Below are 25,079 nucleotides of genomic sequence, written 5' to 3'. Positions count from 1 at the left end.
CATACATATGTAGATGTAATACTTAGTAAAAGATTGGTAGCGCATGTGCGCTCTTACCGCGATTCTTGGTAGTGTGGAATATGCACCCACCCTGATCCACGCAAGAGTGCCACCAAATATCAAGTAAGGAGGGATTCAGTAGTATCTCAGCGAATATGGCTGAAATGAACTGGAATATGGGGGTAATGGGACTTCGTGGAAATAGGATAGGAATAGGTAAAATGATGAGGGAGCAACTAACTAACTAGCTAAGACAAGAAAATAATAATTGGGGAATTTACTGACACCGGACAGCGGAGCTAAGCCCGGCCGCCGGGTGCAGTACACAAGTAGCAGAGAATTAATAGGGAAAACAATCCCCACCGGATGGCGGAGCAAAGCCCGGCCGCCGGGTGGAGAATGCAGCCTGAGGACGAGTTGAGAAGAACCCTCTGAAATGTATCCCACCGGGCGGCGGAGCAAGACCCGGCCGCCGGGTGGAAACACAATCAATAGAATGTCAGGAAGAAATACTCCGGCGCTGAGTACAGGCTCTTCCTCAATCACCGGTGAATGCTGTGCCCGGCCGGATGGCGGAGCTAAGCCCGGCCGCCGGGCGAGGCACACGGAAAGGGGAAGAGGGAGATAGGCGTCTCAAGGTACGCCGAAGGCAGCTGAAGACTGCCAAACAATGCAGCGTAGGCGTCTCCCGAGTTTGGAGAAGGCAGGGGACGCAATACGCTAACTGGCAACGGAACAAGGATGTGAAACAGGAACTGCAGAGTCAGGCAACAAGGAGTAGACGGAACCGGAAACTAGGGAAGCTTGACGCGAGAACGTGAAGCGTCGTTCCCTGTTTCCTGGTTCTTTAAATAGCATGTGTCTTAAAGGGACAGCGTAGGGGAGTCCCGAGGCATGACAATCGCCTGGCCAGTCTTCAGGCAATCTGGGATACTGCCTGGTTTTAGCGATGAATTTAAGATCTTTGCCAAGTATAGGTGCGAAAAGGTGACGGAGTGCCACAAGTGTTCCGGAGGGGATGAGGTTGTTGAAATGTGAAGTTGGTTTCATGGAAAGCACGATATACTGAACCGCCTTCTCAGTGTTTTGAATTCACTCAAGACAGCTAGATTTTTGGTCTTGGATGGGTGGTTCATCGTTTGGTCCTCCCCAGGGGATGAAGGTTCAACATCAGGACATTGATCATTGTTTATATTGGCTCATAATCTTTGTTCGCTGGTTACAATTTATTTTTTGATTCATTGAAAAAAGAAGAGAACTCTTCACATGTTCCCACTGTGCTATTGCTGATCTTGGTACATTGCTTGTCCTGATTTGTTGGTTGACCATTTCAAACAGTTGTCTTGGGTGATACCTTGCATTGTCGAGTTGGGTTCTGAAGTAGGATGCTTTGGCTTCCCAGTTGTGTTTTTTATAGCTGTTTCCTCATTCACGTAGTTTGATTAAGAGCAATGTCGAGTGTTCCTGTCTCCACACTGGCTCTGCGTGTCTAAGACTCATTCTTTCGTCATTTAGGCTTTGATTGTACCAAGCGTGGGAGGGTTTGATTTTTTTGCCTTTTGTGAGACTCTGAGAGTACTGACTCCATTATGTTTGATATTGTTTGGTTCCAGTGCTCGGTTAATTCGAGAACATTCTGGGTTATTATTGGAGAGTACGGTTTTTCTAGTACAGTTTATCAGTTCCACCCTGTCCATGTTTTGGTGTCTTTGACCCAGTATTTCTTGCGCTTTGGTAGTCTGTGTGTGCGTAATTAGGCGGAATAAGATTGAGTGAAGATCAGACCAGTCATTGGGTGGGACTGAGTCTATTATCAGTGCTCCTTCTCTGGACATTGTTAGGTCGAGCATTGAACCTTTGTTATGTGTTGGGCTTAAGTTTAAGTTTCAAATATTTGTCAAGCGCAACGTACACCTAGACGGTTTCTTGGCGCTAATGTAGCAGGCAGGCAGCTGAGCAAGAACAGTCGCTAGGACATCAACTGAAGAGGCAGACAGGGCTTATGAGCGAAAAGCCTGAGAAAATAAAAAGGTCTTCAGTGCCTTGCGGAAACTGGAATACTGAGTGAGGGATCTAAGATAGAAGGGGAGAGAATTCCAGAAAATTGGGGCGAGAGTAGAAAATTTGGAGCCACCCTGTTTTTTTTTCCGGTAGCGGGGTACTGCTAAAAGAAGTTGTGCCGAGGAGCGGAGGTCTCTGCCCGGGACATAGGCCTTGATGGCAGAAGATATGAAAAAGGGGGCCAGGCCAGTCCTGGCCTGGAACGCCATGCAGCCTAGTTTGAATAAGGCGCGTTCCCGCACGGGTAGCCAGTGTAGGGTTTTCAGGAGGGGGGAGGTATGGTGGAATTTGGGGAGACCAAAGGCCAGGCGGGCAGCCTGGTTCTGCACTAATTGCAGTTTACGCAGGCTGTACTGAGGGATGCCATTGAACAGAATGTTCCCGTAGTCCAGGCGGGACAGGACCAGTGCGGACATAATTAGTTTGAGTGCAGAGAAAGAAAAGAAACGAGAGATGGAGCGGATAGTGCGAAGAGTAAGAAAGCAAGACGAAACCACCGAACCAATCTGGGAGTGCAAAGTGAGTTTGTCATTTAGCTTGATGCCTAGAGTCTTAACAGAGGAAGCAGGGGTGGGAGGAGAACCAAAGGAGGGGGGCCAAAAGAGAGAATTCCAGGGACTGGAACAACCACCCGTCACCACAAGTTCCGTTTTATCGGGATTGAGTTTCAGGTGGTTGAAATTCATCCAGTCCCTGATGAAAGATAGAATAGATTGGAAATTAGAGATAGAATCAGGGGTAGAAGATAGATTGAAGATGAGCTGGAGGTCATCGGCATAGTTATATACCGTGACCTCCAGCTGCTGTAGGGCAAAGATAAGAGGAGCGATATAAAGATTGAACAGTAAAGGAGAGAGAGAAGAGCCCTGAGGAACACCGCACTGGACCTGACAGGGGGTAGCTGAAAACTCCCCGAGGTGGACCGCCTGGGTCCGGTCCCTCAAAAAAGATGAAAGCCAGATAAGGGCTGAGCCTCCTATGCCCGCCGCCTTGACACGGGAAAGCAAGATGGAATAATCCACCGTGTCAAAAGCGGCGGACAAATCAAGGAGGACCAGCGCCTGAGATCTGCCCATGTCCATACCCTCTCGGAGGGTGTCTAATACAGACACCACCACTGACTCTGTCGAGTGCTTCGGCCGAAACCCAGCCTGACACTGAGCCAGCCTCTCATTCTCCTCGGCAAAGGAGCTGAGCACAGATGTAACATGTCGCTCAAGCACCTTCGCCAGGAAGGGGAGAAGGGAGATGGGGCGATAGTTGGCCATCACCGAGGGGTCGGCTCCTGGCTTTTTCAAAATAGGGACAATAGAAGCAGCTTTTAGCGATGGAGTGACAACCCCTCGGGCCAGTGAGTCGTTAAGAAAGCCCAGAGGAGGCAGGGAGCAGACAGTGTAAACCTGCCGTAGGATATGTGCCGGGCATATGTCGGAAGGGGAACCGGATTTAATTTTAGGAAGGAGAGACAGAAAAAGTTCTTCCGAAAGGGGAGGAAAGGAATTTAACAAGGCTTGGGCAGGGGGCGGTGGGGGGTCAACAAAAGAAGAAGAAGGGGGGGGATGTTAGATTTGATTGTCGAAATTTTTTCGACAAAATAAAGGTTCAGTGAATCACAGAGATTCTGGGAAGGAGGGGGTTTAAGAGAGGTCCTATCGGAGAAGGCTAAGTCGTGGGTAATGGCAAAGATCTCCTTTGGTTGGTTCTCGGCCGCCAGAATTTTGGCCGAGAAATAAGCTTTCTTGGCCTCCGTGATATTATGCTTGTAGGTCCCTAGAAGATGGACATAGCAGGACCTGGAATCAGGGGAGTAATCCCATCTCCATTTGCGTTCTGCCCTTCGAACCGTGAGCTTCAGATCTTTCAGCTCGTTGTTAAACCAGCGATTGGCGTCTTTAGGGCGTCTAATCGAGGTGCGTCGGAGAGGAGCCAAGCAATCACATCCTTCCAAGAGCCATGAATCAATGGCTATGGCTTGGGCTGCAGAATCCAGTTCCGATAGAGGGGGAGAGGAGGACAGAAGTGAGGTTTAAAGATCAGACAGATTGACCTTACCCCAGTTACGGGCCCAAGAATTTTTAGTGAGGATAGGGGTCTTGGTCAGACAACGACTAAGGGAAAACGAAATTATAAAGTGATCAGACCATGTGCAAGGGACAACAGACAGTGCAGACAGAGAACAGTTGAGGGACCACAACTGGTCTAGAATATGACCGTGGCTTGTACAAGATTGGATCAGATTTTGATCAGCGAGGATTTTGTTTAGGGTAGATACCTGCATATTGTCTTCGTGGCTGAAGTCTCCGGGAAAAATGACATTGGGGTGTAGCATGGAGTGTATTGCGATTGTTTCCATTATATGTTCAATGAACAGTTGGTTGTCCCCTGGAGTGTGATAAAAGGTTTTATTTTCCTCTGGTGTCGAACGAACCACTAGCGCCAAGAAACCGTATGGTGCACGCTGCGCTTTATAAATGTTTTAAATTAGAAATTAGAAAAGACGTGTACTTTGGCTAGTGATTTCTCGGCTGTGGAGATTTCTGCTCCCATGTATTCACAGGATGTGAGACTGTCTACAGGGAAGGTTTTCACTAGTAGGTAGTTCTCATGAATGATTGCAGTTCCTTCCTCCCTGTCGTTGATGTTGTTCAAGGTGTTGGATGGTATAGTTTGGAGGAACGAGTAAGTCAAGCATGGGTGTGGACCATTGATTTATCCAGGTTTCTGTCAGGAAAAGAATGTCCAATTCATGGTGTAGGATAGTTTCGGAGAAGTCTGTGGCATGTTTGATCGCTGATCTGCAATTGAGTAGTATGCATTATGTATTTGTTTTGTATTTTGTATTTTTGATTTGTAGAGCGCCTTATCACCCAGGGGTCTCTAAGCGCTTCGCGAAGAGTGGACACAGAGTTGTTAGGGGAGCAAGCTAGATGGTACCCCATGTGGTCGCTTTTGAGAGGCACGAGGAATTACGATTTGGTGTACGTGGGATCTCAGTTAGGTTCTCGTGGTTTGTGTTTTGTCTTCTTTCCTGAGGCCTTCCTTTCTTCTTGAGGTGGATGGTCGGTATGTTGTAAGCTGGTGAATTGGATGGTAGTGACGAATCCTTGCAGTATAGAAGCAAGGTCTTGATGTCTGTCATGGATCGATGGTTAGGTGCTCTCTTGGGCTGAAAATTGGATAGCCACCGGTGGGTGACATAGCTATTGGCAGAATGAGAGAGGTTGTAAACCTTCGGGGTTAATGTGTCTTGTACAAATGTCTTAATATTTTGGCAAGCTAGTGAGGTTTGTTTGATTTTCAAATTTGCTATATTTAATCCCGTAATTACGTTTTTAAGTTTGTGTTCCAGTTTGCTCAGCTGGGTATTCTGGTAAGCGCAAAAAAAACAATTGATGGACAGATTGCAGAACAATTTCATACATTCACCCCAATACAGATATCTGGGCCTAAATCCACAGTTTTTTTGCTCACCATGTCATTCCACTTTGAACCCAGCCATATGCAATTCAGTCTTGACCCTGTGCCTCATTGGAACAGTCCAGCCCAAACTGCCAAGCCAGGTCCTCCCTGGGCTGGAAACAAACATCCTGGGACCGGTTTCTGGCTATCAGCTGTCATCAGCCAGGCTAGCTTGAATCTAGTTACAAAGTGAGCAAGGGGCTCACGCCTGAGCATACCCTGCCAACTTAGGGCTAACAAAGCGATACAAAAGGGGATGATGGATGGAGCGTTTGAGCAAATCAAACACTCACCCCCAGTCAACAGATCTGGGTTTAATCCATCACCGTTATTTAGCCCACTCTGCCACCCCAGTTCAGATATGGCCGTATGCAAATCAGTCTGACCCTGTGCCTCATGGGAACAGTCCAGCCCGAGCAGTCAAGCCATGCCTTCCCTGGACCGGAAACAAGCATCCTGGGACTGGTTTCTGGTATTACAGCCGTCATCAGCCAGGCTATTTTGAATCCAGTGGCAAAGTGAGCAAGGGACCCACGGCTGGGCATACCCTGCCAACTTAGGGCGAACAAAGCAAACACTAAGAGATGATGGACGGAGCGCTGAAACTTTTCAGACACTCACCCCCCAGTCACAGATCTGGGTTGAATCCATTATCGTTCTTTAGCTCACTTCGCCACCCCAGTTCAGACCCAGCCATATGCAGAGGGAAAGGGTGGATAAAGAGATAGATGAGTGAAAGGATGAATTGATAGGTTTGGAGATGGATGGATAAGTTTGGATATGAAGGGTGGATAGACTGAATGGTGAAAAACTGAATGATTGATGAAAGACTGAATAGACGATTGAATTTAAACGTTAAATGGTGGGCATCAGCAGGTGTATGAATGGATAGATTGATGAAAGAGACATGAGATATCTTCTGGGGAAGGTCATGATGATTTGCTTGGTGCCATAAGAGCTTTGGTGCGACGTGGGGGTATTTTCAGTTTCTTCCTACTTGTGTGCTCAAAAATGTATAGTATTGTGCCAAACAGCAATAAACAGTAGGACATTAAGAAGGTGCAACTATTGCAAAACAAGGAAATGTTAACATACTATCGCATTTCTCTTTCATTTTGTGTAATAAGTTAACCTGCTTTGTTTATATAAACACGTTTCTCATTTGTTTTGGTGTGTGCTGCAACTAATATAGAAGTTGGTAAGTCTCATCATGTCTTGCCCTTAGCCCCGCCCCCTCACCACATCTCTAGCTCATTTTAATGAGTACCTGCGCTTAATTTTTTCCCATTTAACCCCTTGGGTGCTTCTGTCGGCCAATGGCCGTCGCGCGCCCTACCTTCATAGTGCTACGCACGTCCGTTGGCCGACACGGCCCTGCCCACTCTGCTGAACCGCCGCCCCGCGGCGGAATTGCCGCCGCAGTTAAGCGGGTAAAGCACTGCTTTTATTTATGTTTTGGTTTTTGAAACATAAATAAAACACATGGTCATTTACAATGCCAATAGCTTAAACTCTCGTAGAGGTGAGACCTATTGCATTGCAAATGGTTGTTGGATGTGCATTTAGTGCGTGATCTATTCAGTCCCACCAGCTCTCAGACTGACCGCTCACCTTCACAAGTTCCAGCCGCAGTGCCAGGGCCCCCGCCAGACACAGTCAGTCTGTCCAAGCCCAGTCTCTCTTCTCACCAACCTGCTTGCTTCACTGTCCACGTTCTCTCCCCGGGCTCATTCAGGGAGAACAGATATTTGGAGACCGCCCCCTCTACCCAGGACTGGTAAAGGCCCCCTCTTACTGTAGCACCAGTCAAGTCATACTGGTGCCCCCTGTCGCTTCAGAGCCCCTTCAAAGCACGGCCTCTGGGCAGCCAAGACTCAGCATCAACAGGACTGCCCGGACCAGGGCCACCACATCCTCGGGGCCAGCTCCTTCACTGCTGGATTCCTCAGGGGGCCCCCTCTTTGCTCTTCCCGCATTTAGTTTGGTGTTGTGGGCCCCACACTGCCCCACTATCAGGCTGTGGGCACGTGGCAGGCCTTAGACACCGCCTCATTCACCCGCAACGCTGGCTCATGTACTCGACTTTGGGGGCAATTCAAGCTTACGCTGGCTCCCCGGGGCAAGAGCGCCCTCCCTGCTGGCCCCTCTCCTGGTTGGGGGTCAGTCCGGCTCCCCTCTCACTTGCCAGTGGCCGGATCACCTCCCACTGGCCCCTCGCGTGGGCTGGGTGTCAGGCCGGATCACCACTCACTTGCCAGTGGCCGGGTCACCTCCCCGCTGGCCCCTCTCATGGGCTGGGTGTCAATCCGTGTCCCCGCTGGCCCGTCACATGGTTGGGTGTCAGTCAGTGGCCGGGTCACCTCCCCGCTGGCCCCTTGAGTGGGCTGGGTGTCAGTCTGGCTTCCCTCTCACTTGCCAGTGGCCGGGTCACATCCCCGCTGGCCCCTCGCATGGGTTGGGTGTCAGTCTGGCTCCCCTCTCACTTGTCAGTGGCCGGGTCACCTCCCCGCTGGCCCCTCTCATGGGTTGGGTGTCAGTCCGGCTCCCCTCTCACTTGCCAGTGCCCGGGTCACATGGGTTGGGTGTCATTCCGGCTCCCCTCTCACTTGCCAGTGGCCGGGTCACCTCGATGCTGACTGGGCCCTCTGCACACCCTCTGTTGTCTGCCCCCAATCATGCCCACTCCCTCACACCACGATGCAGACATGCACGATCACTTTCGGGGCCACCACCAGACTGCCATTAGTAGGGATGCCGCCGCCGCAACAAAGGTAGAGTCTCTCAAGCATGATCCGGCACAGGACGACGAAGGGTATTGAGCTCGGAGGCGGGAACCGTCGGGACCAAAGTCCAGGCGGCCTCTGTGCCACTGCTACAGGCCTCGATGGGGCTGGACGGGGGCTTTTGTGCCGGATGTTGGGGGATACTGGAAGCTCAGAGCAGGAGTCGTACTAAAACCTTATTTTTCTCAGCACTCAGACACGCCCCTCCTTGGCTTTAAAAGTGTTTGAAGCAAAATCAATAAACTTTCTCTGTCTCACCTTTTGGATGAAAAGGTGGGACAGAATTTGCAGTCTTGCCCTATGAGAAGGGTGTTAGTAGTAGATGCAATCATTGTGAGTCTACTGAATGCAGCCTGATCTTCCCACAGGTAGCACAAAGCCATATGTTTCTAGCATGGTGTTTATTCAAATTTTAAGACAATTAGTATTTCAATAGAATTATTCTGAAGAAAATGGAAAAATGTTGAAAATTAGGGAGACAGCGATGTACTGTAACTCTGGGGTGGTTATCAGGGGGCTGCAGCCCAATTGGCTGAAGTTTGTCTCTTTTCAACTGATGTGAGCAGGATACTAAATATATGCTTTCTAACCCACATAGGCTATGTATAACATTGTACTGCTTTCTAGTTATACTTAAGCATGGGCGGAATTTGCGAATTCGCAATATGTGAATTTGTAATCGCAATTCGCAAAAATCCGCCAAATTGCACAAGCTTGTGAAATTTCTTTTTTTTGTGAGTTCGCGAGATTTTTTTTACCAGTTCAGGAACGAGAACTTGTGCATGCGGTCGCAAACATGTTGTTTCCACTTAACCAGCCTGCTCGCGATGCCTTTTTCCGGTTTCGGGTCGCAATGACGTGTTCGCATTTGCAATTTCCTGTTTCGGGTCGCAATGACGGGTTTGCAATTTCCTGTTTCGGGTAACAATGACGTGTTCGCGATATCGCTCAGCCAGCTACCAAAATCTCGCAGCGCACGCGAACAGGGAGGAAAACTCATCAGCGAACGCAGAATCACGATAAGTCAATGCCTCGCACGCGAGATTGTTTTTTGAAGCAAGAACAAGAAAAAAAAAAAATCCGCCAACTCGCGAATTGCAGATTTTTGGGCAATTTCGCGGATTGCAAAATTGCCAAAAATTCGCAAATTCCGCGAGCGGAACGAATTTTCCACCCATACTTAATTATACTGTGGGACTTCCACTTAACAAATGGAAAGCATGTGAATCTATGAACAATCCAGTGCTGCAGAGCCTATGTTGACTTTGCATTTGTTAGAAATTGGATTTCTGGTTGGCAGAGGTATCCACCCTGTCCAAGCAAGAACCACAATCCTGGTCAGGGTAAGTCACAACACACCCTACATTATACTCTGCTCACCCTCTGGTAGCTGGGCACAGAGCAGTTAGGCTTAATTTAAGAGGCAATGTGTAAAGTATCTGTGCAACACTACAAACAGTAACATAGTGAAAACACCACAAAAAGACTCCACACCAGGTTAGAAAATTGGAGAATAATTTCATAAATAAGCCAAGACCAAAACGACAAAAGTTAAACAAGTAGAAGTTAAGATATGAATTTTTTTTTAAATAAAGGTAAAGTAGTGCTTAGAATCAATATGTGCTGGATGGGGGCAAAGTTAAAAGTTCAGAACGATGGGACACAGTCCAGATACAGGGACCCACTTGGGTCCGCTGAACGAAAGTACCTTGATCCAGAATGTGTTGTCGAAGATGCGAGGTGTAGTCAAAGTGATGCGTCAGTGTCGCACAAGTTACTTACCTTCGGTAACCATATATCTGTAAGAGACATTAGTTGGTGATAGATTCCGTACCATAGAATATCCCCAGGCGTCAGACTGTATCCGGAAAGTTTTCGTCAGCAGTAACCCTGCGCGTTGGAAGGTGGCGTCGTGTGGCTCCACGTCAGTCGTAGTCGACGTAGTCAGTCCTAGGCGTCGTGATCGCCGGGATGACGGCAGCTACTTACACGACGCCCTCATGCGCGGACATCAGTTATGTACACGACTTTCCACGCCAGGAACATAGAGCCATGCAAGATACTGACCACTGGTGTATTGAAACTAGGGCCTTGAAAGGGATGACCGTAACCCTAGAAATAAGTTCGCAGAATGGGGAGGATGGTTGGGGCGGTTAGGCATCTATCACCAACAAATGTCTCTTACAGATATATCGTTACCGAAGGTAAGTAACTTGTGCATCTGAAAGAGACACGTAACAATAGATTCCTTACCTTAGAATAGATACCCCAGCAATACCAACCCCAGTGGTGGGTCTGCGAAAAAGATTACACCAGAAAGTCACGAAGAACAGAACGGCCAAAGCAGCCGTCTCTCCGGACTTGGCTGTCCAGGCAATAATGCTTAGTAAAAGTGTGCAGTGAGGCCCACATAGCTGCCTGACAGATGTCTTGCAGGGGGACACCACGTCCCAGTGCAGTAGTAGCTGCTGTCCCCCTGGTAGAATGGGCACGGAACCCAACCGGAGGTTCCTTTTTAGCCAGAGAATAACAGGCATTGATACACACGACGACCCAGCGGGAGATAGTCCTCTTGTGTACAGCCCGGCCTTTCTTGGCGCCTACATAGCCAAAGAGCTGGTCATCCACTTGGCCAAATACATTGCTCCCTACCCTGTGGGTTAGAGAGGACCTGCCTTAGGGGTGACTTGTATGTACAGACAGGGAAGGTTTTAGCCTGCCAAGAGGGTTATCTTGCCAGGTCGAAGTGTAAACTACACATACAGGTTCTGGAATGACAGTCATGGTTAGAAGGCTAATAAGTGATTGGTACAATGAGTGCTGCAGGCGCACTAGTAGAATGTAATTTACAGGCCCTGGGCACATGTAGAGCACCTTACTAGGGACCGATAAGTAAATTAAATATGCCAATCGGGTATGAGCCAACGTTACCATATTTAGGGGAGAAAGCACAAGAACTTTAGCACCGGTTAGAAGTGGTAAAGTGCACATAGTCCTAAAACAAGCTAAAATGACTTCGGAAAAATTGAGAGGTAGGCAAAAAGATGTGGGAAGACCGCCCTAAGGTTGTCAGTTCTAATTGTATTATACGCCAGAGACATTTCTATGATGTTGCAGTTGGAGATTCAGATGATTTTCGGAAATGCATTTCAGATGAACAAGTTACTTGCCTTCAGTAAAGCTTTCTGCTGGATACTCTAACTGCAGATTCCTCACCTTTAGAATATTTCCAAGCGCCACACTGGATCTGGATTATCAAAACAATTGCTCCCGCACCTGTAGGTGGCGCGGTCAAACTCCATGATGGCCTCATGCTTCCCTGGATGCGACGGTCCTGAGCTGCATACGGGCACCATCCCAGCACGTTGCTGCCAGTTTTGTCTTTGCTCTCTTCCTTGCCCTCAGTCGTTGACCATACATGACAAATTGGAGGGGACGGTGTCCTGAAATTAACTTGGGACTTCTTTATTAGCTACAAAGGTCCACTCCGTATGATGTGGAGGCAAGAGGAAGGTGAGGGATCTGTTGTTGGAATATCCATCCGTAAGAGCATTACTGAAGGTAAGTAACTTGCTCCTCTGAAAGATACTTTTAATCAGGGATTTTTTACCTTTAGATTAGATATCCAAGCAGCAATTCCAGACAAGAGGAGGGTCTAAGGAGTGCCCTCATACGGGCAAAGTGGCCCTCTCCGGTTCCTCATCTTTTGTGTAGATACCCTAGCAGTACCTTCCGCTAGGACCAGGGTCTGAGGAATGGACTCACACAGTCAAAGATGCCCACTTTGAGGACTAGACTGCTGAGGCAGTAGTGCTTGGAGAATGTATGAATTAACACCCATGTATGAGTTTGGCAGATGTCTAGCACAGAAACAACCCTTGCCAGTGCCACTGAGGCAGCTTTGGCTCAAGTGGAATTAGCATGTACTCCTTCTTGGCCACATCATAGCTATCTCTATGCATAGGATGACCCCCTGGAAAGGGTCCAGTTTTGGAATGCACTCCCCTTCTTAGCACCTGCAAGGCCCACAAAGAGCTGGTCATCTATAGTTTATTGCTTCGTCGCTTAATGTAAAATCTGAATGCTCTCCTTAGATTATAATCCTTATCCGATGGATGCGGTGGAGAGAAAAAAGACAGAAAGAGTGATGGACTGACTCACGTGGAAGGGTGAGACAACTTTAGTTAGAAAGGAACCAAGGGTTCAAAGCAGCAATGTGTCAGTATTGAAAGTGATGTACAAAGGCTGCACTGAACACCTGCAGCACACTGATAAGGCACACAGTAGTAACTGTAAACAGAGAAAAAGTCTTAACGGAGAAGGACCGTAGAGAACAGTGGTGCATTGGCTCAAACGGCAAGCGCATCAAAAACGTAAGAACCAAACAGAGGCCCCAATAAGGGAAGAACAGCTTTGGTGGAAAGATGTGTATCTTTTTAAGAACCTCATCACAATAGGTGAATTGAATAAGGAAGGTGGATTAGACAAATGTGAAAAGGCAGAGAGGGCTGGCATTTAATCTGTGCCCACCACAAGGCTTTTCTGGGCCAAAGATAAGACAAATAAAATATCTGACAACTTAGATACTGATGTGTAGTTTTTTGGAATTCAGGGGCTTGACTCTGCCCTGTTGCTCAGACAGCTGGTCCTCATAAAGAGGTAGAAAGATACGAGGAAAAATGATCAGACTAGATCAGGGTATCATGGGCATTGTACACACAAAAGGAGATGGAAGGGACGCTTACAAATAGTTTAAACCACTGGCGATTGCAATCACAATTTTCACTCACTGTGCCAGTCACGAGAGAGATCCAACTTCAGCAACCAGATCGCGGCATCACAATCTCCTAGCTCGGAGTAGGGATATTAAAATGACTTCGTCCAATCCTGTCCTTCCCCACATATCTAGGTTTGAAAAGTAGCAGGGGGAACCCAACAGAAGCCGGTGCTCCACTGCAGGCAGAACGCTTCCCAAGGGACCCTCTTGGTGGAAACTCTGGCTTGCAGTAACCTCAACACTGCACTTTCTGGGCGGGGACAAAAGATCCAGCCAGATCACGCCTCACTGATCGAAGACCACTCGAGTCACCACCGAACAGGACATTCAAGCTCTGCCATTTGAGACCTGCTGAGTTTTAGCATTTAGAGACCCTACCGGGGAACTGGATATCAGGGAGATACTCTGTTGATCCAACCACCTACAAAGGTGTAGAGGGTCCTGACTCAAGTTGAAGGCCCGGACGCCCCTCCCGCTACCTCCACGGTCTTGTTTACCTCAGCACCACATGCAGGTTGTGTTGTGCATTATGGCCTACCCTAGCCTGCCATTAAACCCTTGCATGCTTGTGACGGAACCATTCCATCACAAGCCACGGTGGTGCTGTGCTGGTGACGGAATGGTTCCGTCACGGCCCCGCCGCCGCGCCTCTGCTGCAGTGATTTTGCGCTTGCGCGGCGCATTCTATTGAGCGGGCGGGGCCGTGACGGAACCATTCCGTCACAAGCACAGCACCACCGTGGCTCGTGACGGAGCGGTTCCGGCACGAGCATGGTGGCGCCGCGCCCCCCCCCCTAGCGCCGTGGCGGAATTACCGCCGCGGCCAAGGGGTTAATGGATGGGAGTTGCAGGAGGTTGATGTGGAGCTGTTGCTCCTCTGCAGCTAACAGATCCCTATTCTCTACCTCTCCTAGGTAATCTCCCCTACCCAGAAACAATGCATACACAATTACTGTTCGCTCGGGGTTGAGTATATAGAGGGGCCTGCCGCAGAGCAAGCTGGTGTTCATTTGCCCTCATCGAAGACCCTGGGATGTCACCTTCGAGGTGCAGATGTCCTTTGACGAACAGCCTCGGTGCCGATCCCACTGTAAATGATGCTTATGCCATGGAGCACACGGACTCAGAAGGATCCCTGAGGCTACAAGCTCAAGAAGCTTTAAAACCATCATCACAAGACCTGAGATTGACCCTGAAACATCAGGATCATAGTTTAACCCCTTCGGTGCTGATGACGGCTCCCGGTCGTCATCAGTTACGATGGCCGTGTGCTGATGACAGCCGGGAGCCGTCATGACCACGCCCGCGATCGGAATATGCTGCACAGGTGCAGAATTCCGGTCGCAGCCAGGGGGTTAAAAGTCCTGGGCTCATAGAAATACCAGAGATGAGGCCAAAAGGCAGGATAGCAAATTGGAAATGCTCCGACCCCACCATAAACTGAAGATAGCATCTGCGGAACTACAGGGCAGGTACCTCAAAGTACACGTTCTGCAAGTTCAAGAACACCAACCAATCTCGGGGCTCTGGAGTAGAAAGAACCTGGGCCAGAGCGAGCATTATGAATTTATTCTTCTGTTAGAAGTCATACAAGGGGTGAAGATTCACAGTCGGCCTGAGCTTCATATTGTTGGTATGAAGGGATAAAATGAATGGCATGACATAACCTTGTTGAATAATTTGCAGTACTCACTGAAATGAAGTGACAAGTTTCCTGCTGGGTAGGCAAAGTCAAATGCTGCCTCCTACCAGAAGTGTGTGGTCCTGCAAGGGGGAATTAGAGCAGCGGGGAAGCCCTTGCAGTGGGTGAGGATGGGAAGGAAATAAGCAGCCATTAAGGAGGACCATGGCCTTGGTAACCACCATGTCCTACAGAGCAGTGAAAAGTCTGAGACAGGAGCTGAAATGGCTATAAGGGCCGCCGCTGTGGACAGGTCAGAATCCAAGACTAGCCTCCACAGTTTCTGTACTGCTGGTGAAACTATTGTCAGAACAAGCATACGGAGCAGCCTGAAATGTGGCTGCCTTTGCACCATTCTAGCAGTCAACCTTTTCCCCAAAGCCCCTGGATCCATCAAAGGCAATGTCCATTATAGATGTCTAGACATTGACCACTTATAGCAGCACACCCTACAGGCATGATGCAAGATCATAACATAGGTGCCCGGAGCACAGCCAATACAGCTCACTAGGTGAGGCCGGCCCGTAGTACATATCTGGCAGGGTCTTATCCACGCAAGTCATTCGGACAACGGTTGTCCTAAATTCCTCCGTGCAATCCAATAAAATCTCAAGGACGTACACATATCAGCCAAATAGGCCGGCCACATTCAAGACTCTAGGGCTAAACTAGCAGATGAAAATACTCTCTTGCAGAAAGCGCCGATGTGCATGGACTCCCTATCTGGCTGAAAAGATAGGGGGTCTAGCTGACTTTGCGTGTGGATAGCTGCGCCATCAGACTTTGGTCAGATGTTGGGTGGGAACAGACCGGCCACCAGGAGGTCTGTGTCGTCTAGCCACTTGGTGATTGACTAAGGGACTCCAGCATGGTTTCTCCCAAGCAGCCAACATCTAACTTGGTCGCTTATCCAGATGACTACGACCACTTCTCTGAACGGGAAGGTGGGTGGGATCGGTTAGGTGGTTAAGAGTAACCATCAGTAAGACTGTTAGTGACGGTAAGTATCTTTTTCTGATGGACCGCTCACCCTCTGAATAGATACCAGATCCATAGCCCTGCCTTCCTCATGAAAGTTCTGGAGGAAAGAGAGAGCAAAATGGCCGTCCCTTCTCACTTTTCGAGTCCAGTTATAATGCTTGGAGAATGCATGAAGCGAAGCCCATGTCACTGCATGAACTATTTCCGTGGTGGGAATATCATGGCGATGCAGAAGATACAACTCTTGTTCTGGTGGAATCCATTCTGGAGGTTCCTTTTAGGCAAAGGCAGAATAGATTTCAATGCAAAGTACAGTTCACCGGGACAGGGTCCTTTTCTGAACCGCTCTGCACTTTTCTGCTTATGTACTGACAAAACGTTGGTAATTTGATTGGTAATCCTTGGTCGTGTCGACACAGTAGCAGAGTGCCCTACAAGGGTCCAGCCTATGTGGCCTCTCCTCCTTGGTGGGATGGCTGGAAGGAAACACGTGGAAAGCATTACAGACTGACCCTTATAGAATGGGGTATGGAAAGCAGTTATTGTTCTTCGGACTAGCTTGTCTGGGAAGCCAAGTGAAGGGAGACCGAACCATGCATGCGATTCACTGATGTGTTGAGCCAACGTGGTGGCCACTAAAAACACAGGTTGGAACTTCAGAAGCTGCAACTGGCAGCAATGCGCCGGCTCAAAAGCAGCCCTAATCAATAATATTAGACCCAAACTGAGGTCCAGCTGCACCACAACAGGACTGACCACTGACGGTGGCAGATGAAACAAGTTGAGATGCCCCCAATCAACCTTCAAACATGGAGGTGGAGGCTGTCGGCGTTGTGATATAGAACCTGCCCCTCCAACTATGAGAGGAGGTCTGCTCTGACTGTGAGCTGAAGTGAGGGACACCGACAGGCTCAGAAGATCTGCGTTCCACACCCTTTCCCCCAGAGCAGCAGACTGAATGGTGTATGTGTCGTGCAATAGACAATTTTATGTCAGGACTGGAGGCGAGGATTATGCCTTCTTTCTTCACTTTATTTTCATTAGCAGCTTTAAGATTAACAAAGACTATGTTTCCCATGAGCCACAGGGAAAAGAAGCAAAGAAAACAACATGGTAACATCCAATCACAAACAGGTATCAGTGTCCAATCAGAGGCTGTTGAGCCCAACATAGTCCCTTGCTAGTGTCCCCTCTTCCTTCGTTGCTCCGCAGCTAACTAAGCGCTCTTCAGTTATTTTACTGTCTAGTGCTTGCATGCGTTTATACTGTGTTGATTCTAGGATTTATGTTGTGTTATGCTGATTTAACCCGCTTTGTAAGCGTCTGTGTGGAAGGTGTTTGCATTCGCTGTGTTTAGAGTTTGACGCAATCACGCTTTCATATACTGTTTCCGATCCCCTTTGGGGTCGCGTGTTGCCGTTTCATTGTTTTGTTTCAGCGCATTTGGCACTTTGTTCTAGAAAGGGCGCCGCGGAGACGGGGTTTTCCTCATCCTTACATGGCGCATTGCTGGCTTCAGCTCTGCGGACCTCCCGCCGTTAGGGGGCGCAGGAGACCGTCTACGGCGTGGTGTTTGATCTCTTCAGAGATTCAAACACTGCACTCGCGTTAGTGGAGCTCCGGTTCTCCTACACGGATGAGAAACACCACGATTCTATCCCCATCGGCACCTGTATTTCAGACTGCCAAATAAACGACGGATGCAACCGCCCGTTGTTTTACTTTCCTGTGAACTTTCAACGACAATCCATGGTTATTTAACCCGTTAATGCCAGGTTGGAATTATCACCGGCTACCCAAACTCGTTACACTTCCACCACCCACAGCCCTGAAGAGTCACAAGCTAATGGCTCGCTTGACGAAACACGTGTTGGCTGGTTGTTTTTTGTCTTGAAGTCACCCTTCCAGAACAGGAGGGCCTAATACTTCTAAAAGAAACTATCCACATGTGTCTACCTTGTCTCATTACTTATGATTTGCGCACCCTATTCTTCGTCGAAAAAAACCTGCATGATTAACTCATTATAACGTGTGCACAGGACTTGTGTTGAACGCCCGTATGCTGGGTCTGTAAGCAGCAGCGGCAGATAGATTACCGCGGACTGCCGAGTTTGCTTGCACGCTCGGTTTCCCCATGGTGTAGTTGGAGAAAGAAGAGCATTTCAGAGGCCGTATTTTTTTCCATGATTGTACGCCACGCTAGAGGTCCTGTATACGCCTGTGAAGGCTTCAAAGGGAACACGGCCCGGACCGGCTATCACCCCTCAGGTACTGGGGTTGAGGGACGGTTCTCTGTATTTACATACCGGCAGCAGTTGTCCCCGGCGGCTAGAACCCAGTGTAATTGCGGTTTTTCCTTCCACCCACAGAGTAGGCTGACACCCAGTCCTTAACAGCTTCGGCCTTGTTACCAGCCTAGTGGATTACCACTTACCTACCCCACTTTTTTGTCTACTCCACTGGGGTCATGGATTATTATGATGACTTCCCAAAGGAAGAGGACCCCCTTGCAGATATGCCTTGGGGGGGATGCCTTTTACGAGGCTGTAGATTCCTCTATTTATCAAGCTGTGGGCCAGGCTATCACCCCTTTGGAGGATAGGCTTTCACGCCAGATCAATCAGGCGTTTGCACGCTTGAAGCAACACATGAGGGCGCCCTCCACGACTACAGCCCCTCCGGATCCCACTACTGTTGGCTCCCCGACACCGAAACGCCCCCGGGTGCCTGGGGTGGATTCAGATGCTTTTGAGCGTTTGCGACAGGTTTTCGTGATATACAAGCAGCGCAGCCTGCTGGGGATCCTCCACCTCCCCCCGGTCCACCGTCTACTGACCAGGATACAGCCAGTGACCCTGACTCCGACCCAGGTCCTTCGCGGCCTTGGCTCCCCACCCATCCTTCTGTTCCCCTGCCAATCACCTCTGACATGTTAGATCCTAATGATATTATCCTCCCTCGCTCTTCAGAGTGGGTCCCCTGGGAAAAAGTTGCTGCATATGTGCCAGAGCACATCCGCCGTCCCCTAGAAAAAGAGACCCGCAACTGTCTACGGGCTGAGTTCCCCCGCCCTTCTCTGGAGGGGAAGGTCACTCTTACCCCTGAGATTGACCCCAGAATGTCCACCTTCCTCCAAAAATGTATTCACAATCCTAAAAAAGGATCAATAAGTCCTGGAGGGCTTGCCAGGACAAGCTCCTGGATGCCCTTGGGCCCACTACCAAAATACTCGATAGTGCCGAGGAAACCAAGGAATCGGGCTCCATTATTTCCCCTGAAGCCCTCTCAAGCTGGGCGCAGAGAGTGGTTTCTTTCTGGGCAATGCGAATTGTGCCCTCTCCACAGAGCGCCGCAGGTCTTTCCTCAAAGATCATTCCCAAGTTAGAGGACCTGGCGGATTCTGAGGCAGGCACCGTTGCACAAGGGCGTTTGTTTGGCAAGCCCTTTGTGAAGGAGCTCGGCAAATTTGTTGATACCTTCACGTCCCTAGACAGGGCGCAGTCCACAATAAAGAAGGATTTTCCTCGTGTTTTTCGCGGGGCCGCTCGACACCACCAGAAGGGTAACCAGAGAGGCTCCGGTCAGTATCAAGACCAGTCCCGCTTCGGGAACTTTAATCCCACGAGAGGACGCCGGGGCAAAGGAAAAGGATTCAGAGGAGGATCCTCCGCCTTAAATGCCAGTGAGTGTTCACCTTTCTTCCTCATTAAAAATAAGGGGGCGGCTGGCAAATTGTTACCAGGCTTGGTTGTCTCTCACGCACGATGCATGGGTTCTCCAAACAGTGCAAGGTTTTCATATAGAGTTCATGGGGAACCCAGTTCAACAAACCAAACCAAAGAAACCATCAGCAGACCCTACCGACCTCAAAAATTACCGCCCCATCTCGCTGCTCCCGTTTCCGGCCAAAGTCATCGAGAAGACCGTCAACAAGCAACTGGCCGCCTTCCTCGAGACGAACGGCTCCCTCGACCTCTCGCAGTCTGGCTTCCGGGCCAACCACAGCACCGAGACCGCCCTGATCGCAGCCAGACGACATCCGAGCCCTGCTCGACAACGGAGAAACAGCGGCCCTCATCCTCCTGGACCTCTCCGCGGCCTTCGACACTGTCTGCCACCGCACCCTAGTACAGCGCCTCAGCAACGTCGGAATCCAGGAGAAGGCACTGGAGTGGATCACCTCCTTCCTCACCGGAAGGACACAGAGAGTCCGCCTCCCCCCGTTCAGATCGGAGGCCACCGAAGTCATCTGCGGCGTTCCTCAAGGCTCCTCGCTCAGCCCAACTCTCTTCAACGTCTACATGAGCCCCCTCGCAGCCATCGCACGCCAGCACAACCTGAACATCATCTCCTACGCCGACGACACCCAGCTGATCCTCTCCCTCACTAACGACCCCGCCACCGCCAGAGCCAACCTGCACGAAGGGATGACAGAAGTAGCCAAATGGATGTCGAACAGCCGCCTGAAACTGAACTCAGACAAGACGGAAGTCCTCATCCTGGGATCCTCACCCTCCGCCTGGGACGACTCCTGGTGGCCCCCCGCCCTGGGCAGCGCACCCAAACCAACTGACCACGCACGCAACCTGGGCTTCATCCTGGACTCCTCCCTCTCCATGACCAGACAAGTCAACGCCGTCTCCTCGTCGTGCTTCCACATCCTGCGAATGCTACGCAAGATCTTCCGATGGATCCCCACCGAGACCAGGAAGACGGTCACCCAGGCCCTCGTCACCAGCCGTCTGGACTACGGCAACTCCCTCTACGCCGGAACCACCGCCAAACTCCAGAAGAGACTCCAGCGGATCCAGAACACCTCAGCACGACTCATCCTGGACATCCCCCGCCGCAGCCACATCTCCGGACACCTGAGAGACCTGCACTGGCTCCCGGTCAACAAGAGAATCACCTTCCGGCTCCTCACCCACGCACACAAAGCCTTACACAACCAAGGACCAGGATACCTCAACAGCCGCCTCAACTTCTACGCTCCCACGCGCCAGCTTCGATCGACCAGCCACGCCCTCGCCGCCGTCCCCCGCATCCGAAGAGCCACCACAGGAGGAAGGTCATTCTCCTACCTGGCCGCCAAGACTTGGAACTCCCTTCCGACCCACCTCCGCCTGACCCAGGACCACCTCGCCTTCAGGAAGCAGCTCAAGACCTGGCTATTCGAGCAGTAGCGAACACCCCCCCCAGCGCCTTGAGACCCTCCGGGTGAGTAGTGCGCTATACAAATGCTCTGATTGATTGATTGATTGACCCATCCAGTTTTCCGCACAAGATGCGGCCGTCATGGACGAGGAAGTCGCATCCCTCCTCCGCAAGGGCGCTATCTCCCCCACTTCCCTCCACCCAAGGGGCTTTTTAAGCAATATTTTCTTGGTGGACAAGACAGATGGCGGAAAGAGGCCGATCATAAATCTAAACGAGTTCAACGAATGGCTAGTGTATCGCCATTTCAAAATGGAAGGAATTCATCTCCTTCGGGACGTTCTTCGCCCTCAGACTGGATGGTCCGCCTGGATCTAAAAGACGCCTACTTGGTGATTCCAATTTTTCACCTGTACAGGCAGTTTCTTCAGTTTACCTGGGGGCACCTTGTTTACGAGTATACAGCCCTTCCGTTCGGCCTCTCCTCGGCACCCTGGTGCTTCACCAAGGTACTCAAGCCGGTGGTGGAGTTTTTGAGTGCACGAGGGGGTCAGAATGATCGTGTATTTAGACGATCTTCTCTTGATTACTTTATGCCCCTGTCAACTGGAAGCTCAGCTTCGGATGACAGTGACTCTTTTTCAGGACCTTGGCTTGGTGATCAACGAGAGCAAGTCTCTCTTACAGTCAGGCCTGTCGGTTACCTTCTTGGGGTTCATAATCGACTCCACGTCATCCACTCGGTCTACCCGCCCGAAAAGTTACCAAGATCAGACACAAATTACGTAGTGTTCTTTCCAGACAGCAGGTCTCCCTCCGTCAGCGGGCCCGGGTGGTGGGCCTCCTGTCAGCTTCCATTCAAGCCATCTTCCCAGGTCCGCTTCACTAAAGGGCCCTTCAGCGCCTCAAAGCATATTTCCTCCGCAAAGGGTATTCATACTATCACAAGGTATCCCCGGCACCCGAGGCGAAAGCCGAGATCCAATGGTGTTAGACCACATGGAGGCCTGGAACGGCCAGGCGATCTTCGGCTCAGCTCTGGAGATTGAGTCAGACGCCAGCAGACTCGGCTGGGGTGCGCGATGCAGGGATCTGTCCACAGGAGGGTTGTGGCCACCTGGCAAACAAAAGTTACACATAAATTGTCTGGAACTCTTGGCGGGTTCGTTTGCCGTACGGTGCTGGACGAGAGACTCTGTGCAGTCATGTGTTCTGCTAAAGATGGACAATGTCTCTGCAGTCCGGTATGTGAACCACTTGGGAGGCACCAGGTCCTAAGCCCTCTCAGATCTGGCTGCAAGTTTCTAGCAGTATTGCCTGGACAGCCAGATCTCAGTCACAGCCGAGTACCTTCCGGGTCGGGACAATTTTGAAGTGGATTTCCAATCGCACCACTTCCGGGATTCCAGCCTGTGGAAGCTGGACTGGGCCATCTTTACGATTCTGACCGACCACTGGGGTCCCTTCTCAACTGACCTATTTGCGTTCCGATTGGATCATCAGACTCCTCGGTTCTTCAGTTGGAGGCCGGATCCCTTGGCAGCGGCCACGGACGCATTTCTTCAGTATTGAAGTCTGGAACAGGGGTACGCGTTTCCCCCCTTCGCGGTGATCACACGATCTTCGGCACAGATCCGCAGGCAGGCGGCAGATCTGGTGCCGATTACCCTGCTCTGGAGATCGCAAGTCTGGTTTCCAGTTCTTCTAGAACTTACTTGGGATTTTCTAATCCTACTCCCCCAGTATCCCACTCTTCTCACGAAATCCCGAGGGGAATCCTCATCCGCTGGTGTTAGCTGGCTCACTGTTTCTCATTGCGTGGCGGATTTCCGGGGCAGATGGGAAGCCCCAGGACTTTGGCGGGAAGCTGAGAGCCTCATCTCCAAGACCTGGGCGGACAGTAAAGTCAAGAGATACAAGTCCACATGGGGCAGATGGGCCTGTTGGTGCCTGCAACAGGGTTTAGATCCCTTGGTCGCAGACGTCATTCACATAGTCAATTTTCTAGCACAACTCACTTTGGACGGGTTTGCATCCCGGTCCATCAACACCTTCAGGTCAGCTATTTCATCTGGCCATGTTCCGGTTAGTGGAGCACCTATAGGTGAGCACCCCTTAGTTTGCAGGTTGCTTCGGGTTATTCGGCTTTCCTTACCCCCTGGTTAGTGGAGCACCTATAGGTGAGCACCCCTTAGTTCGCAGGTTGCTTCGGGGTATTCGGCTTTCCTTACCCCCTGGTTAGTGGAGCACCTATAGGTGAGCACCCCTTAGTTCGCAGGTTGCTTCGGGGTATTCGGCTTTCCTTACCCCCAGAGCCACGCTACTCAGCGCTTTGGGATGTTAATCAGGTTCTCAACCTCTTTCTTTCCTAGCAACCTAACAGGTTTCTCTCTAGAAAGGAGCTCTCTGCAAAGCTGGCTATGCTCCTCCGCCTAGTTCCTTGCAGGCGGGTCTCAGATGTCCGGGCCCTGGATATCTCCGGAAGGATGTTCAACCCTGAAGAGGTCACCTTCACGCAGCTACGTCGCACCAAATGCCATACCAGGGTTATATCATACCCGGAATTATGCGTTGTCAGATGTCTCAAGGCATATGAAGAGATGACGGAAGAGTTCCGCCCCCCAGGGGAACGTCAACTCCCGATTGCCCCCGGAAACCCTTTACAGTGGTTTCTTCGCCCACCATCGCTAGATGGGTCTGTTAGGTGATGCAAGAAGCTGGCATAAGCCTTTGTGACTTTGGGCCGCATTCAGCTCGAGGGGCTGTGCCCTCTAAAGCGGTTGGCTTGGGTGCACGTCTGGAGGATATCCTTAACACCGCTGATTGGTCTTCGGACTCTACCCTTAAGAGGTTCTACTTTAAGCCAGTGCTTAATATGGCTCAGCTGGTTGTGGGCAAGCTATAAACAAGCATAATTCTCGCCTCCAGTCCTGACATAGAATGAAAAATGTCCTAGCTAATGTAGCGGAAAGTTTCAATTCTATTAAGGACTCGGAGGCAAGGATTATCCCGACCTTTGCTCAAGGAGGAGATCCCTCCCCGTACTGAAGTAAGTACCGGTCTTCGAGTTTGATTTTGTGTCACTTGGCTGAGTTGTGTAGTCTGCTTTATGCTCTTTTACAGGCTTTAGCAGTATGTTTCTCTGGGTAATGTGTCCCTGTTATTTGCAGGTTCTGATGCTCAGAAAGAAGAGGTCTGAAGAGTGCAGAATAGCTGTCGTCGCGCTCCGAAAGAGGAAGAGGGGACACTAGCAAGCGACTATGTTGGGCTCAACAGCCCCTGATTGGACACGGATACCTGTTTATGATTGGATGTTACCATGTTGTTTTCTTTGCTACTTTTCCCTGTGGTTCATGGGAAACGTAGTCTTTGTTAATCTTAATGCTGCTAATGAAACTAAAGTGAAGAAAGAAGGCATAATCGTCGCCTTCGAGTCCTTAATAGAATTGAAACTTTCCGTTACTTTAGCTAGGAAATTTTTCATTTGACTTCAACCGAAATACATCCCAAGACTCCCTGCAACTGAAAATGGAGAACAGAGGACAGTAGGCAGAGCATGTTTTCATATGTGGTGATGAGATCCACCAAAGGACCAGCCCATACGGCAAAGGAGCTCTGAATCATCTCCTGGTTGCAATGCCACCCGTCATCAACAAGAGGATGTTGAAACAGACTGTCGGCTCTTGTGTTTATGGAGCCTGCAGGATGGGTGGCGACGAGCCAAACCTCTGAGCCTAGGACCAGTGTTACAGTGTATCTTGGCAGAGAGGGTGAGACCCTGCATGTTCGCATAATACACCATGGTAGTGTTGTCCATCCGAATCTAGGCGGATTGGCCACACACTGGGAGCAGGAAGGCCTCAGGACCAGGTGACCCACCTGCATTTCAGCAAGTTGATGTCTAATTCACCCTCCTCTGCAGTTCAATGGCCCCGAAGTGGGCACCCCACCCTATGACAGAGGCATCTGTCAGACTGGGACCCCTGCATGGAGTAGCAAAAGGACTTCCTGCAGGGCAGGTTCTCTTCTTTCGACCACTACTGGAGATTGGTTTGGGTTCTTGGAGTGATCCCGATGAAGGTTGTCAGATCGCCCCAATGTGATCAGTAGCATGCAGGAAGCCAGCAGACCCAGCTAGGGAGCACTGTCGGGATCAGAAGCAAATCCCCTTCCGGAAACATCA

The sequence above is a fragment of the Lissotriton helveticus genome, chromosome 6 (genome assembly GCF_964261635.1).
Source record: "Lissotriton helveticus chromosome 6, aLisHel1.1, whole genome shotgun sequence".
Classification (NCBI taxonomy): domain Eukaryota; kingdom Metazoa; phylum Chordata; class Amphibia; order Caudata; family Salamandridae; genus Lissotriton; species Lissotriton helveticus.
Note: the sequence above shows the minus strand (reverse complement) of the source record.